General features: G+C 38.8%; 1 protein-coding gene across 8 annotated transcripts in view; it reads left to right on the top strand.

Annotated features, from left to right (window-relative positions):
* THSD7A (thrombospondin type 1 domain containing 7A) overlaps positions 1-17324 on the top strand; it is an 885997-nt gene that overhangs the window by 532581 nt on the left and 336092 nt on the right. The window lies entirely within an intron of this gene.

Genomic DNA, 17324 nt, shown 5'->3' with positions numbered 1-17324 from the left:
AACTCCTGAAAGAGGCTCTACATATATAAAGGAACAACCAGTACCAGGCACTCCAAAAACACACCAAATGGTAAAAAAGCAGCAACACAATCAAGAATCTGCATCAACTAACCAACAAAACAGCCAGGTAGCATCAAAATGACAGCATCAAATTCACACATAACAATACTATCCCTAAATGTCAATGGACTAAATGCCCCAATCAAAAGACACAGACTGGCAAATTGGATAAAAAGCCAAAACCCATCAGTGTGCTGTATCCAGGAAACCCATCTTACATGCAAGGATACACAAAGGCTCAAAATAAAGGGATGGAGGAAGATCTACCAAGCAAATGGAGAGCAAAAAAAGGCAGGAGTTGCAATTCTCATCTCTGATAAAATAGACTTTAAAGCAACAAAGATCAAAAGAGACAAAGAAGGACATTACATAATGGTAAAAGGATCACTGCAACAAGAAGAGCTAACGATCCTAAATATATATGCACCCAATACAGGAGCACCCAGATACATAAGGCAAGTTCTTAATGACTTACGAAGAGACTTAGACTCCCACACAATAATAGTGGGAGACTTTAACACCCCATTGTCAATATTAGACAGATCAACCAGACAGAAAATCAACAAGGATATCCAGGACCTGAACACAGACCTGGAACGAGCAAACCTAATAGACATTTACAGAACTCTCCACCCCAAATCCACAGAATATACATTCTTCTCAGCACCACATCACACCTACTCTAAAATTGACCACATAATTGGCAATAAATCACTCCTCAGCAAATGCAAAAGAACAGAAATCATAACAAACAGTCTCTCAGACCACAGTGCCATCGAGTTAGAACTCAGAATGCAGAAACTAACTCAGAACCGCACAGCTTCATGGAAACTGAACAACTTGCTCTTGAATGTTGACTGGATAAACAATGAAATGAAGGCAGAAATAAAGATGTTCTTCGAAACCAATGAGAACGAAGACAAAACATACCAGAATCTCTGGGACACATTTAAAGCAGTCTCTAGGGGAAAATATATAGCAATGAGTGCCCACATGAGAAGAAAGGAGAGATCTAAAATTGACACCCTATCATCAAAATTGAAAGAGCTAGAGGAGCAAGATCAAAAAAACTCAAAACCTAGCAGAAGACAGGAAATAACTAAGATCAGAGCAGAACTGAAGGAAATAGAGACACAAAAAACTCTTCAAAAAATCAATAAATCCAGGAGCTGGTTTTTTGAAAAGATCAACAAAATAGACAGACCACTAGCCAGATTAATAAAAAAGAAAAGAGAGAATAACCAAATTGATGCAATAAAAAATGATAAAGGGGATATCACCACAGATTCCACAGAAATCCAAACCATCATCAGAGATTATTACAAACAACTCTATGCACATAAACTAGTAAACCTGGAAGAAATGGATAAATTCCTGGACACCTGCAACCTCCCAAGCCTAAACCTGGAAGAAGCCGAAACCCTGAATAGACCAATAACATGGTCTGAAGTCGAGGCAGCAATAAAGAGCCTACCACCTAAAAAAAGCCCAGGTCCAGATGGGTTCACAGCTGAATTCTACCAGACATACAAGGAGGAGCTGATACCATTCCTTCTGAAACTATTCCAGACAATCCAAAAAGAGGGAATCCTTCCCAAATCATTTTACGAGACAAACATCATCCTGATACCAAAACCCGGCAGAGACTCAACAAGAAAAGAAAATTTCAGGCCAATATCCATGATGAACATAGATGCAAAAATCTTCAATAAAATACTGGCAAACCGATTGCAACAGCATATCAAAAAGCTCATCCACCATGATCAAGTAGGATTCATCCCGGGGATGCAAGGCTGGTTCAACATACGCAAGTCCATAAACGTAATTCACCACATAAACAGAACCAAAGACAAAAACCACATGATTATCTCGATTGATGCAGAGAAGGCTTTTGACAAAATTCAACAACCCTTTATGCTAAAAACCCTCAATAAACTAGGTATTGACGGAACGTATTTCAAAATAATAAAAGCTATTTACGACAAACCAACAGCCAATATCATACTGAATGGGCAAAAACTGGAAGCATTCCCTTTGAAATCTGGCACTAGACAAGGATGCCCTCTCTCACCACTCCTATTCAATATAGTACTGGAAGTTCTAGCCAGAGCAATCAGGCAAGAAAAAGAAATAAATGGTATCCAAATTGGAAAGGAGGAAATCAAATTGTCTCTATTTGCAGATGACATGATTGTATATCTGGAAGACCCCATCATCTCAGCCCAAAATCTCCTGAAACTGATAAACAACTTCAGCAAAGTCTCAGGATACAAAATCAATGTGCAAAAATCACAAGCATTCCTATACACCAGTAATAGACTTCAAGAGAGCCAAATCAAGAACGAACTGCCATTCACAATCGCTACAAAGAGAATAAAGTACCTAGGAATACAACTAACAAGGAACGTAAAGGACCTCTTCAAGGAGAACTACAAGCCATTGCTCAACGAAATAAGAGAGGATACAAACAGATGGAGAAACATTCCATGTTCATGGTTAGGAAGAATCAACATCGTGAAAATGGCCATACTGCCCAAAGTAATTTACAGATTCAACGCTATTCCCATCAAGCTACCAATGACCTTCTTCACAGAACTGGAAAAAAACACCTTAAACTTCATATGGAACCAAAAGAGAGCCCGCATAGCCAAGTCAATTCTAAGCAAAAAGAACAAAGCGGGAGGCATCACATTACCGGACTTCAAACTATACTACAAGGCTACAGTAATCAAAACAGCATGGTACTGGTACCAAAACAGAGATATAGACCAATGGAACAGAACAGAGGCCTCACAGGAAATACAACATACCCACAACCATCTGATCTTCGACAAACCTGACAAAAACAAGCAATGGGGAAAGGACTCCCTGTTTAATAAATGGTGTTGGGAAAACTGGCTAGCCATGTGCAGAAAGCAGAAACAGGACCCCTTCCTGACACCTTACACCAAAATTAACTCCAGATGGATTAAAGACTTAAACATCAGACCTAATACCATAAAAACCTTAGAAGAAAATCTAGGCAAAACCATTCAGGACATAGGTGTAGGCAAGGACTTCATGACCAAAACGCCAAAAGCAATGGCAACAAAAGCCAAAATAGACAAATGGGACCTAATCAAACTCCACAGCTTCTGCACGGCAAAAGAAACAGTCAGTAGAGTGAATCGGCAACCAACAGAATGGGAAAAAATTTTTGCAGTCTACCCATCTGACAAGGGGCTGATATCCAGAATTTACAAAGAACTAAAGCAGATCTACAAGAAAAAAACAAACAAGCCCATTCAAAAATGGGCAAAGGATATGAACAGATACTTTACAAAAGAAGACATACAGGAGGCCAACAAACATATGAAAAAATGCTCATCATCACTGGTCATCAGAGAAATGCAAATCAAAACCACATTGAGATACCATCTCACACCAGTTAGAATGGCGATCATTAAAAAATCGGGAAACAACAGATGCTGGAGAGGATGTGGAGAAATAGGAACACTTTTACACTGTTGGTGGGAATGTAAATTAATTCAACCATTGTGGAAGACAGTGTGGCGATTCCTCAAGGACCTAAAAATAGAAATCCCATTTGACCCAGCAATCCCATTACTGGGTATATATCCAAAGGATTATAAATCATTCTACTACAAGGACACGTGCACACGAATGTTCATTGCAGCACTGTTTACAATAGCAAAGACCTGGAACCAACCCAAATGCCCAACGATGATAGACTGGATAGGGAAAATGTGGTACATATACACCATGGAATATTATGCAGCCATCAAAAACGATGAGTTCACGTCCTTTATAGGGACATGGATGAACCTGGAAACCATCATTCTCAGCAAACTGACACAAGAGCAGAAAATCAAACACCGTATATTCTCGCTCATAGGCGGGTGTTGAACAATGAGAACACATGGACACAGGGAGGGGAGCACTACACACTGGAGTCTGTTGGGGGGAAATGGGGGAGGGGCGGGGGGTGGGGAGGTGGGAAGAGATAGCATGGGGAGAAATGACAGATACAGGTGAGGGGACGGAAGGCAGCAAAGCACACTGCCATGTGTGTACCTATGCAACAATCTTGCATGTTCATCACATGTACCCCAAAACCTAAAATGCAATAAAAAAAAAAAAAAAAAAAAAAAAGAATGTTAAGTAAATTTGCAGTTACCTACAGTATTAGTGTGGGGTAGGGGGAAAAGAATAAAACATTATAATTGGCAAAAAAAAAAAAAAAAGAATGTTGAATATGGCCCCCACTCTCTTTGGCTTGTAGGATTTCTGCAGAAAGATCTGCTTTTAGTCTAATGGCCTTCCCTTTGTGGGTAACCCAACCTTTCTCTCTGGCTACCCTTAACCTTTTTTCCTTCATTTCAAGCTTAGTGAATCTGACAATTATGTGTCTTGGAGTTGCTCTCGAGGAGTATCTTTGCGGTGTTCTCTGTATTTCCTGAATTTGAATGTTGTCCTGTCTTGCTAGGTTGAAGAAATTCTCTTGGATAATATCCTGAAGTGTATTTTTCAATTTGGTTCCATTTTCCCCATCACTTTCATATATACCAATCAAATGTAGGTTTGATCTTTTCACATAGTCCCATATTTCTTGGAGGCTTTGTTTGTTCCTTTTTGTTTTTCTTTCTCTAATCTTGTCTTCACACTTTATTTCATTAAGTTGACCTTCAGTCTCTGATATCCTTTCTTCTGCTTGATCAGTTTGGCTATTGATACTTGTGTATTCTTCACAGAGTTCTTGTGCTGTTTCTCAGCTTCATCAGGTCATTTACGTTCTTCTCTAAACTGGTTATTTTAGTGAGCAATTTCTCTATAATTTTATCAAGGTTCTTAGCTTCCTTGCATTGGGTTAGAATATGCTCCTTTAGCTCAGAGGAGTTTGTTATTACCCACCTTCTGAAGCCTGCTTCTGTTAATTTATCAAACTCATTCTCCATCCAGTTTTGTTCCCTTTCTGGCAAGAAGCTGTGATCCTTTGGAGAAGGGGCATTCTGGCTTTTGGAATTTTCAGACTTTTTGTGCTATTTTTTCCTCATCTTTGTGGATATACCTACCTTTGATCTTTGATGTTGGTGATCTTTGTGTGGAGTTTTTACTTGCTCATTCTTTTTTTGGTATTGATTCTATTGCTTTCTGTTTATTAGTTTTCCTTCTAACATTCCGGCCCCTCTTCTGCAGGTCTGCTGGAGTTTGCTGGAGTTCTACTCCAGACCCCATTTGCCTGGGTGTCACCAGCAGAGGCTGCAGAACAGCAAAGATTGCTGCCTGCTCTTTCCTCTGGGAGCTTTGTCCCAGAGGGGCACCTGCCAGGTGCTCTCCTGTATCGGGCATCTGTCAATTCCTACTGAGAGGTGTCTCCCTGTCAGGAGGCTCAGTGGTCAGGGACCCACTTGAGGAGGCAGTGTGTCCCATAGCAGAGCTCCACTGCTGTGCTAGGAGATCTTCTGCTCTCTCCCAAGCCAGCAGGCAAGGATGTTTAAGTCTACTGAGGCTGTGCCCACAGCTTCCCCTTCCCCCAGGTGCTCTGTAACAGAGAGATGGGAGTTTTATCTATAAGCCCCTTACAGGGGCTTCTGCCTTTCTTTCAGAGATGACCTGCCCAGAGAGGAGGAATATAGAGAGGCAGTCTGGCTATAACGGCTTTGCAGTGCTGAGATGGGCTCCACCCAGTCTGAGCTTCCAGTGGCTTTTTTTACACGGTGAGGAGAAACCGCCTGCTCAAGCCTCAGTAATGGTGGACGCCTCTCTCACCACCAAGCTCAAGCATACTAGGTTGACTTCAGACTGCTGTGCTGGCAGCAGGAATTTCAAGTCAGTGGGTCTTAGCCTGCTGGGCTACATGGGGGTGGGATCCACTGAGCAAGACTGCTTGGCTTCCTGGCTTCAGCCTCCTTTATGGGGAGTGAGTGGTTCTGTCTTGCTGGGGTTCCAGGTGTTATTAGGGTATGAATAAATTCCTGCAACTAGCCTGGTGTCTGCCCAACTGGAGGCTCAGTTTTGTGCTTGAAACCCAGGTCCCTTGTGATGTAGGCACCTCAGGGAATCTCCTGGTCTGTGGGTTGTGAAGACCATGGGAAAAGCATAATATCTGGGCTGGATAGCACTGTCCCTCACAGCAGGGTCCCTCATGGTTTCCCTTGGCTAGGGGAGGGACTTCCCCAACCCCTTGCACTTCCAGGGTGAGGTGACGCCCTACCTGCTTCTGCTTGCCCTCTGTGGACTGCACTCAGTGTCTAATCAGTCCCAGTAAAATGAACCCAGCTCCTCAGTTGGAAATGCAGAAATCAGCAGCATTGTTCTTGCTGCGAGCTGTAGACCGGAGCTGTTCCTACTGGCCCATCTTCCCCAGGAATTTGGTTCTTCCTTCACATAGCTATGTCATCTTTCAAATTGTGGTTACATATTATGGCTTCACTGGATTAGGTTTCAACTTTCTCTTGAATCTCATTGAGTTTCCTTTTAATCCAGATTCTCAATTCTATATCCGTTATTTCAGACATTTCAGTCTGGTTAGAGTCCATTGCTAGGGAGCTAGTGCGATCCTTTGAAGGTGATAAAATCAAGATATAAAAAAAGTCCACACACTCTGGGTTTTTATATATCTTGATTTCTTGCACTGATCCCTTCTCCTCTGAGAGAGCTGGTGTTACTTCTTTTTTTGAATTTATCGTTTCTTGGATAGGGTTTTCGATTTTTTTATTCTTGTCTCCCTTGTGAGTGTGACTGTGGTGTATGTTGCGTATAATCGGTTGACTTTGTGTCTTGGTGCTTTCAGAGGACTGAGGCTCTGTACAGGTTCCTTTGCTGCAGGTAGGCTTCAGAGAGTTTCAGTTTGTGCTTTATGCAGCAATGTTTTTGTTGTGTGTGTAATTGAGGCTGAAGTCCAGTAGGTGGCGCTTCAGACTAGGAGCCAGCAGATAGACCCTGCTGTGTTCACCCTCTGAGGTTACAGAGAAGGGTAAAAAGTGCCCTTCTCCAGCTCGTACTCATCTTCAGCCAGCATGGGCTGTCTGAAGAACTGCGAGTAGTGGCCACTTTCAGTGCAGTTTACTTGACCCCAGCTAGAAGAGCTGCTCCTTATCCATGACATTGCACTGGGTAGAGGAGGCAGGGGGTGAGAGAGAACTCCTGAGTGATCTGCCAGTGTCTAGTGCTTGTAGAGTCATTTAGCTGGGTATGTCTGCAGGTGGTCTGGTGATGCAGTGGCTCAGAGGTGGAAGATCCCTGGGCAGGGCAATGGCCACGTGTGTGCACCCAGTATGACTCCTGCGGCCTGGGGTTTTCAGCCTAGCAGGTGGCCATGGAGGCTGCTCAGCTAACGCTCCCCTGACCTGGTGCATTGCTTTCCAAGGCCCTGGTGGACCGGCTAGGCTTTTCCCAAGCCTGCACTCAGATCGCTGAGCTATTTCAGGTGTTCCAAGAGTGGGACTCCCGAGGAAAAAGCCTTGACTATCAAGCCATGCCCTTCCCAATCTAGTTTCGTGAAGGGAGGAGCACCCTGCTCCCATGCCAGCATAAGAAACTGCACTGCACTCTTCTGTGTGGGGCTGTGGAGGCTGTGCTGTGGGCATCCTATTGCAGGAGTAGCCAGGCACGCAGTCTTAGGAGAAGTCTGGAGGCAAGGAGCATGTGGATCAGATGCACCTTGGTACCATGGCAATGGTGGTGGGGCCTGTCCTGGGCACAAGAACATGTCCAGTCCCGGCCATTTCCAAGCCTGGCAGACAGCAGGGGTTGCAACCACTCTGTGCAAGATGGAGAGCCTTGGAAGAAGGGTACCTGCGGTTGCATTTTGCTACAATGGCGCAGCACAGAGAAGCCCTGGAGTCTATGAGGGTTCAAACCATACCTCTGCTTGTTCTCCGGGTGTCTCTCCCTGCCAATCTAAATGTCTGTAGGGTGATGGGAACTGCTGTAGCTAGCATCTCAGGGGGCCATAACAGCATGTGGTGCCCTGGAGTTCCTTCACTCGCCTCTTCCTGACGTCCAGTCTGGGTGCGGGGGCCAGTCCAGGTGCACACTGACTCCAAGGAGGCTGCCATGCTTCCTTCAACCACTGTGTCTGTGTCATCTAACTATTAGTCCTCTGTGTTTTCCCTCAAATGATCTGTTTGAAATGCAAAGGTTTTCTCAGTATTTTGGTGCGTCTGTGGAAGAGGCACCAAAATATTGAGGCTTCCAGTTGGCCATCTTGCCCCCAGAAACCTTACGTTAAATACTTAATTTGCCGCAAAACAGAATTTAATCATAACTGTACTTCAGCTGAAGCTGGTTAAAATTATATCAGACTGTTTCTTGATCAAGAGAAATTGTCAGATGTCTCCGTTGGCTCATTTCAAAATGAGATAAACATGGAAGTAGACTTTTGAAAAAAATGATTGACTAATTGGGTTCCGTAAAAGCTAGAGTCCACATATTTCCTTATACATCCGATTCCAACCTGGCCACATAAAGCACTGTGATGCATGTAAGAAATTTTTTTATTAAGTGATTTAAATGCTCCAAAAAAGTAAATGTGTGATACTATGAAATCAAATTAAAATTCTAGGCAAAATTTAAAACTAAGGTAAAGATGATTATATTATATTGATAATAAGGATTTGACATTTATGGGCTGTTAAATGTCACATGATATACCACCAATATAAATATGCAAAACATGTTCAAAATGCAAGAATAATAGAATGAATAATAACTATAAGATTAACGCCTTTATATTAGTCTATTATAGAACATAATCCACTGAGATGGTTTTGATAATAGAGTGACAGGTATATTTTAATGGCTAGATATCAAATTAACCAATTTTTTAATGCAGTCAATTTTAAATAACAGTAATAGTACAAACTGTTCTTTGATAGCAAACAATAAAAACAGAAATACTATATCAAGCAAAAAGTAAAATGAGAAATTACATTCTGAGTCAGCAAAAAAAAGTCTTATAAGGAGGTTAATGCTTCTCCAATAGAATATCTGAAAGACTGGAGTAAGAGTGGTGATTGTCTAATTAGAAATGCGCACAGCCAGTAAATGAGCACAGCTTCGAAGCTGTTATGTCAACTGTGCCAGAAGTTTTGCAATATTTTATCAGCTTGTAACAAGAATAAGTTTATAAAAGTTAATATTAAAATCATCCCAAATTGTACTGAATGCCGTTCATAATAGTTGGCAGTATTTTATTTTAAAAAGAGAAATGAAGAAAGAAGCTGAGAGCAAAAAGAGAAAAAAATAAGTGTTATTTCTTAATATTCCTTAATTATCAGAATCTCAATATATTATTTATTTTAAACTCACATATTCGCTTTGGAAATCTACTAATTAGATAATCACAGAATGAAAAAACGTAAATTGCTGTGGAAAATTTTAATCATCCTTGTTTGGATTACGTGTTTCCATTTGTAAGAGGAAATGTATATATTGTTTCGTTCCTTTAGAAAGATTTCATGATAACCTGAAATATGTTCTTAATTGAACCTTCTGTATATGTTTTTAATATGTTATATTTTATATCTTTTAGCTATCTACCTATAAATAAAGCTAATATCTCAAATTAGAAAATAAAAATAACAACAAAGATGATTTTATGTAACTGTCTTTTAAAGGGGGTATAAAACTCTAAATGGGTTTCACAATTCAGCAAACTGCAAATTACAATGAATAATAAATGAACACAAGGCCAGATCAACAGAATGTTTCTCAGCAAGAGGAATATCTTACAGAGTTCAGAATACACATGCCTATAAAATTATTTAACTGCTATGCCTATCATTTAAATAATGAGGTGTTTGATTATTACTAATAAATAATTTATAGTTCTGAATTGTGCCTGGGACTGAAAAATAAACTTTTTTATCCTAGGAGTTTGTAATGTTTTAAAAAACAAAACCACACAGAGCCAGAGGCACAACCAGAAGCTATCAAAGGAGCTGGCCATTAGGTTTCTGTCTCGCTTTGAAGATTGATTTCACTAGTGCTGGGAGCATCAGAAAAGCAACTAAAAGCATTTTCTACTTTCCATATCCACTGTTTACCCTTGAAGGTCTATTAATGTTCTATTGTAGCCTTCAGGTATTCCATGGACATGACAGGAGAGCTCTTCATTATCTACTGTTAGCCTCCAGAGCTGCTCACAATAAAACTTCTCATCAAACTTGAAATATCAGCAGACTTGTGAAATCTTATGGAAAATAGCATTTCTTTACAGAAATCAAGGAGACTTGACTTTCAAAACCAGTTGCTTTGCTGGTGGCTGATCTGTCAAGAAAATGTAAGCATTTAGCCAAAGTGTTAGCTTAACATCATATCAGTAAAGAGGCAGAAATATTTGGGGATAATTTCAGCATTGAAACTTGTTTTTTTGTTAGATTAATACACTCTGGAAGCATCCTCAAAAAATGAGGTGAAATATCTTTGAATAAATTTATAGTAAAGACTTTGAAATATGTGCTTATGTAGAAAAATTTAATACCATCTACAGCGTTGTGAACCCAATGGACCACTTTATTAAACCATCAGAATTCTGGGAATGTGCACATTAGCCATCATGTATTTGTTAAAGTCTGTTTGTTTCCAGCAGGGCTAAGTTAATACAGTAGCAGACAGAGTGAAATATCAACTTATTATTACTCATTAACATTGGGTTGCATTTGTTTATCAGTTTATTTAGCTGCCTAGCTGAGCCCTAAGGCGAACTCTTGAATACAAATATTCTACTGCCTTATGTATATGAAAATTCAGAACTCAGGCTCCAACCAGATTTTGTGATGCCAAACGCATGGTTCATTCTTCCATTACACACAGCCACAGGCCCTTAAACCTTTGACCTTTGCCGGAACCTGGAAGATTCCTCTGTGTAAACGATCTCCAGCGACTACTACCTAGAACCTAAAGGTTAAACTACTTACCCCAGCCTTCCAGGCCCTCCAGAATCTGATGTAAAACTAGGTTTCCAATCTTATATCCCACTCTCTATCGCTCCATCGTAGCCAAATTGAACTCTTCAGCCATATATTAATCCAAAGATCTGCTTTTTGCCTGTCTTTGTGCTATTTGCTTTATTTAGAGTCCTTTCTTCTGGTTTTTGCTTTTTGTGTTTTTTTGCATACCTGTTGAATGTCACACATTGTCAGTTATATTGTTTTCATTTATAGCACACACGTATTTACAAGCACAAGCATGCACATACACACACACACACACACACACACATATAAATGCAATGGTACTTAGACATGAAAACTTTGTGAGAGTTTTATTAGGGATGAAAATGGTTTATATGGCTTCAGTAAGGCAACAAAGCCCTGGAAGTCCAAGATGAAATTGTTAGGATACTGTTTACTCTTAGAGGAAGGATTATATATGTAGGCAGGGACCATGTCTTTTTCCTAATGTCTGTGGAATTATATTGACAAGAAATAAATTTAGAAATATTGCCTCTTGGAAACAAGATAATTAGATTCTGGTTATAACTCAGTAATTTATATAAATTATTAATTAACTTAATAAATTAAATTAATATAATCTCCAGATATAACTTTTTAAAGCAAAAATTTGATATTTTTGAAAACCAATAAAAAATTTTTAATTTTACAAAGAAACCACAAGTACAAACTATGGTGGTCTGTGTTTTCTCTAGTTCCCCAAACAATGGTTATTCCTTTATTGGAGTTCTCTACACTCTTTATCCTCTCTTCAACAATAGTTATCTTCATCCTGCAAAGTATCTGGAAAAGCTCTTACACCAGTTGGTGAGTTACTCGAAAAACAAGCCAAGCATCTTATTCTTTGTCTCTCTAGCATATGGTGTAATACAAGATAAAAAAAATTATATATATGTATATATAATGATTTAAATATTGATGTCTGGAAAAAAGTATTTTTATATACGATATGTGTCTATCACAGTAAGAAATATTTCCTGTTGGGAGTGGCTAGAGATAAAGATATTTTTCTCTCCTCTGGTAAGGTGAGTTTTCTGTGCCATTACCTTCAGAAATAATGATTTCCTTTATAAATGAATGAATTCATATTTTTATTCTGGTCTCTCACATTCTTTGTGGGGCATTTCTATAGCAGAAACCCTCTATATATATATATATATATATATATATATATATATATAATGGTATGTGGGTTAGAAAAATAAACATACTAAATAATAAATAGTTTGAACTGAGAAACTGACTCTATAGGCAACAATGCTGAGAGCCATACCATGTAACAGCCAATGGCACACTCAACTAGAAACACGATTCCAGTCTGCTGTGTTGAAACTGATAGTCTTGGGTTAATTAGGTAGAGAATTCAGTAGAGTGGAGAAAGACTACATATATACACCATATATATAATAACCAGTAACTTCCAACCTCATTCTTTGCCTTTAAAGGAATCAGTTGTTCTTAATGAAATAACTTCACAGTTTTCAGGTCAGAAAACTGGATTACATGAGATTTGTTCTGTGTTCCCACCATTATTCATTCATACTTCTATTTTAGGACTTACATTTACTGTCACCAAAAATTATGTCTTTCTAGGGCAGGCCCATTTACCCCTACTTGTTTCTTATACATGTTCACTGTGTTTGATTCATTTATTTTTGCTTAACTGTGCTTATTTATTGTAAAGCTTAAAAAAATATAATGCTTCCATTACTTTCTTTCTCTCTCTTTTTTTTTTTTTTTTCTTTTGAGATGGAGTTTCACTCTTGTTGCCCAGGCCAGAGTATAATGGTGCAATCTTGGCTCACTGCAACCTCCACCTCCCTGGTTCAAGCGATTCTCCTGCCTCAGCCTCCCGAGTAGATGGGATTACAGGGTACTGAAACTAGATCCAGGTAGTTTTTTGTATTTTTAGTAGAGACAGGGTTTCACCACGTTGGCCAGTCAGGTCTTGAACTCCTGACCTCAGGGGATCCACCCGCCTCAGCCTCCCAATTATAGCTGTGAACCACCATGCCTGGCCTTCCATTTCTTTTGAGGAAAAAAATAATAGATTTTACCTCCAGAGTAAAAAGAGCACTTTACTAGGCTTAAAAAGATACTTCTTGGCACAGTTTGCTATCAGGACTCACAACCTAACCTTGAAAATACCACTTCAGCTCTCTGGTTTGTGTGTACACAAAATGATGTGTTGAGTTCACTGGTCTCTAAAGCCTTTTCTTATCTGTTATGATTAATGTCCTGTGCATGTTGTTTTATGCTAATTTATATACTTTCATTACTTAAAAACTTTTTTCTAAATCCTTTTAATAAAGCAGATAAGCAATTCTTTTCTGATTTTTTTTTTTAGGTTTCTTTATACAACTTTTACAGGGCATTCTGAAAGAATCAACTCAATTTCTTACATTTATATATAGATCCATTATTAATAACAAAATATTTTTCTAGACATTAGCATGTATTGACATTTAAACTGTGGTATCAGAACAAACCTCTCCTTCATCAGAAATCTATTTATTGTAATGTGGCCATAGTCTAGAAGCACTGCAATTGCTTTACAGAGCACAGATATTTTTCTTTTTTTCATCTTGCTGTACTTTTTTTTTTTTTTTTTTTTGAGACGGAGTTTCGCTCTTGTTACCCAGGCTGGAGTGCAATGGTGCGATCTCGGCTCACCGCAACCTCCGTCTCCTGGGTTCAGGCAATTCTCCTGCCTCAGCCTCCTGAGTAGCTGGGATTACAGGCAGGAGCCACCACGCCCAGCTAGTTTTTTGTATTTTTAGTAGAGACGAGGTTTCACCATGTTGACCAGGATGGTCTCGATCTCTTGACCTCGTGATCCACCCGCCTCGGCCTCCCAAAGTGCTGGGATTACAGGCTTGAGCCACCGCGCCTGGCCTCTTGCTGTACTTTTTAAGGTAATTTAATATATATTATAATCACCAGTATTTCAAGGCTAAATTTTTGCTAGAAAAGAGTATGTGATTTAAAATGACTATGAAATAAATGGGAAGTTTATAAAAGATAAAAGTACAAATGTTTGTGTTGTAGGTTGAGGCAATGCTGATTTCACAAGAAAATCGAAAAGAATTGTGAGCAGACAAGAAATGGTATATTTGTAAACAATTGAATGAAAATCCAAATATCACATGTTCTCACTTATAAGTGGGAGCTAAGTTAGGATACAAAGGCTTAAGAATGATGTAATGAACTTTGATTTTGGGAGAGGGCTGAGGGATAAAAGACTACATATTGGGTCTAGTGTACACTACTCACATGAGGGGGCATTAAATGTCAGAGATCACCACTACTAAAGAACTTATTCATGTAACCAAAAACCACCTGTATCCCCAAAACTATTGAAATGAAATAAAAAGAATTGTGAACAAAGCTAAGGATGTTTTACCTTCAGCGTTCAGAGAATTAACCTGAACAAACTAATACAATTAGTACTTGTTATAAGATCTGTTTTAAAAAAAAAAAAAAAACTAGGCCGGGCACGGTGGCTCACGCCTGTAATCCCAGCACTGTGGGAGGCCGAGGCGGGTGGATCACGAGGTCAAGAGATCGAGACCATCCCGGTCAACATGGTGAAACCCCGTCTCTACTAAAAATACAAAAAATTAGCTGGGCATGGTGGCGCGTGCCTGTAATCCCAGCTACTCAGGAGGCTGAGGCAGGAGAATTGCCTGAACACAGGAGGCGGAGGTTGCAGTGAGCCGAGATCGCGCCATTGCACTCCAGCCTGGGTAACAAGAGCGAAACTCCGTCTCAAAAAAAAAAAAAAAAAAAAAACTAAAAGAGTGCTATTCAGATTTCACTGGATAAGAGTATACATTTTAGTTTTTTTTACTTACTTGAATATGTTCGCATTACATCAGGAAAATATTGTAAATGCAGTAATCATAATAAAATTTCAAATGCTTTAATGTCTCCTTTAGCTAAATTATGATCTGATGCTGCTATAAAATGGAATGTCAGCCTTCATATTTTAAAAAGTCTTTATATGTTTTTAGATATGTTTTATAGCATACATAAATACATTTTAAACAAAATGTATACTATATATTAGCATAACTTCTTAAGGAATCAAATAACAGTTTTATCATCACTGAACAATTATACTGTATATTATTTGATTAAGATAATATAATTTATTATTTTCATAGTAAATTCATAGTAAAATTTTATTAAATAAAATGTTGGTGGTCTCCAATATCCATCACTGTAATAGGCAGTAAAACAAAATAAACGAGTACAAGGTAACAACAAGGTAAATTATAGCATAGGCCGAGCATCCTTCATCCAAAATCCTCCAAAATCCAAAACGTTTTGCATGTTGACATAATGCCACAAGAAAAAAATTCCACATTTAACACCTCTGCTTTCTGATGGGTCAATGTACACAAATGTAATTTTATGGAAAAAATTACTCAAAATGTTTTAAATTACCTTCAGACTATGTGTATATATGGGTATATATGAAATATAAATGTATTTCATGTTTACACATGGGTTCTACCACCAAGGTATCTCGCCATTTGTGGGAAAGTTTTCCAAAATTCAACAATATCTGAAATTCAAAACACTTCTGGCTGCAAGCATTTTAGATAAGGAATATTCAACCTCTAATATTAATACCTGAAATGTATTGAACACCTACAGGCACTGCCCCAGATAATTTCTAAATATATTCTTTTTTAATTTATTTCTTACAACCTTTTGAGGTACATACACTTAATTGAGAATCAATGTAGTAAATTACCTGTCACTCCTAGTCAGCTAATTAGAGGAGAGTTTACCTTAAAGAGAATAAAGCCCCCCATTTCCACAGACACCTGCTAAAGCCATGGGTAGGGGAAGACTCTATATTGCACACATTACTATATGTTGTCTTTTTAAAACCTTGTAATTTGTGTCTATTTTCATCATTCTATATACACATTCATTCTTGTTCCATATTTTGTATTAGTAACATAGTGTTCTTTCTTCTTAGAGTGGGCCCGTAAATTGTACAAGCTTTTGGTCCCACACAACCTGGATCTGTTTTTGCAGCTAAATGGCGACTAAGCCAGATTGCAATCTTCGTCAAAGACTGTGCTTTTATCCACCGCGCCTCACAATTTTAGAGAGCTCCCTCTAGTAAAGGGTGTTTTATGTGTAAACAGCTAAAGATTACAAAAGGAGATAAGTGTTCCAAACCCCTTATTTCCCAATATGGTGGAGGGTAGTAATTGTCACGCTATAGAAACCTTCTCTGAGAATGGATGAGAACAGCTTTTGAGCGTAGCATGTATGTGGCAGGCAGATGGAGTGAGGTTCAATTAAGGACACAATAAAAACCCAACTCACATTTGCCTTATTTTCCTCTGGGGTTTTAGGTCTCAACCTCACCACTTATTAGTTCTACTCGTACCATATTTATTGAATTTATATGCCTGAAAAGCTGTTCTACAGCTGGCAGGGTCTGAAAATTATTGGCAATTAACATTAATGGGCAGGAACATTTTCAGTGGAAATTAAAAAATCCTTTGGCGTCATAGCATAATAACTAGATCAGATAGTTGGCTCTTCCAATGTTCACATTTTCTCTTTAGAATTATGCTTTGTCTCATGATCTTATTTATGCAGAAAGAACTGAGGATTTTTTTTCTTTCTTTCTTTGGATGAAAACATGCCTATGCCATCAATAAGCAGTCAGGTAAACCCTGTTTGACATCACAGACAAAGCTTTTGATGCTGTGTTACCTGTGAATTGGTATTGATAGCTCCCGTCTTGTGAAATTCTGCTGCAAGTAACAGGCCAGTCAACTTAATACCTAAGTCACCCTTTTCCTTTTTTTTGATTTGCATCCGTCTTATTAGAAAGTGACACTGTCTTATTGATTCCATTCAACCCTTGAAAGAGAAGATAAGGAAAAACGAAAATGTGACAGAGATAGGAGGCTCTCAAGGTTATCCATGGATGGTGTCTAAAGGAAAGGATTGTCTGGGGTCTCAGTATGTGATATTAAGGGACAGTATTCAGAGGTTAGAAAAAACATCTTAAACTTACCATCATGTACTTGAGAATCTGTTCTGCTCCTCTTTCCTTGGTAGTAATTTAAATGCTTTGGAAAGCATGTATCTCTCGTCTTTTATGTTCCTATGTGCAAAGCTGATTACAATATTATAGTTGATAGCCATACACAAGTTTGCATCTCTTTCAACGGCTATTTGCTGCTCTTTATTGAATTCTTAAAATGTCAAGTGTGATTTCTTATCTCTAGAATTTTCCCTGTTAGTAATAATATTACTAAGCTTGTGATG

Source organism: Saimiri boliviensis, chromosome 10 (genome assembly GCF_048565385.1).
Source record: "Saimiri boliviensis isolate mSaiBol1 chromosome 10, mSaiBol1.pri, whole genome shotgun sequence".
Taxonomy (NCBI): Eukaryota; Metazoa; Chordata; class Mammalia; order Primates; family Cebidae; genus Saimiri; species Saimiri boliviensis.
The sequence above is the reverse complement of the archived record's forward strand: the minus strand, read 5'-3'. Positions and strand labels throughout refer to the sequence as shown.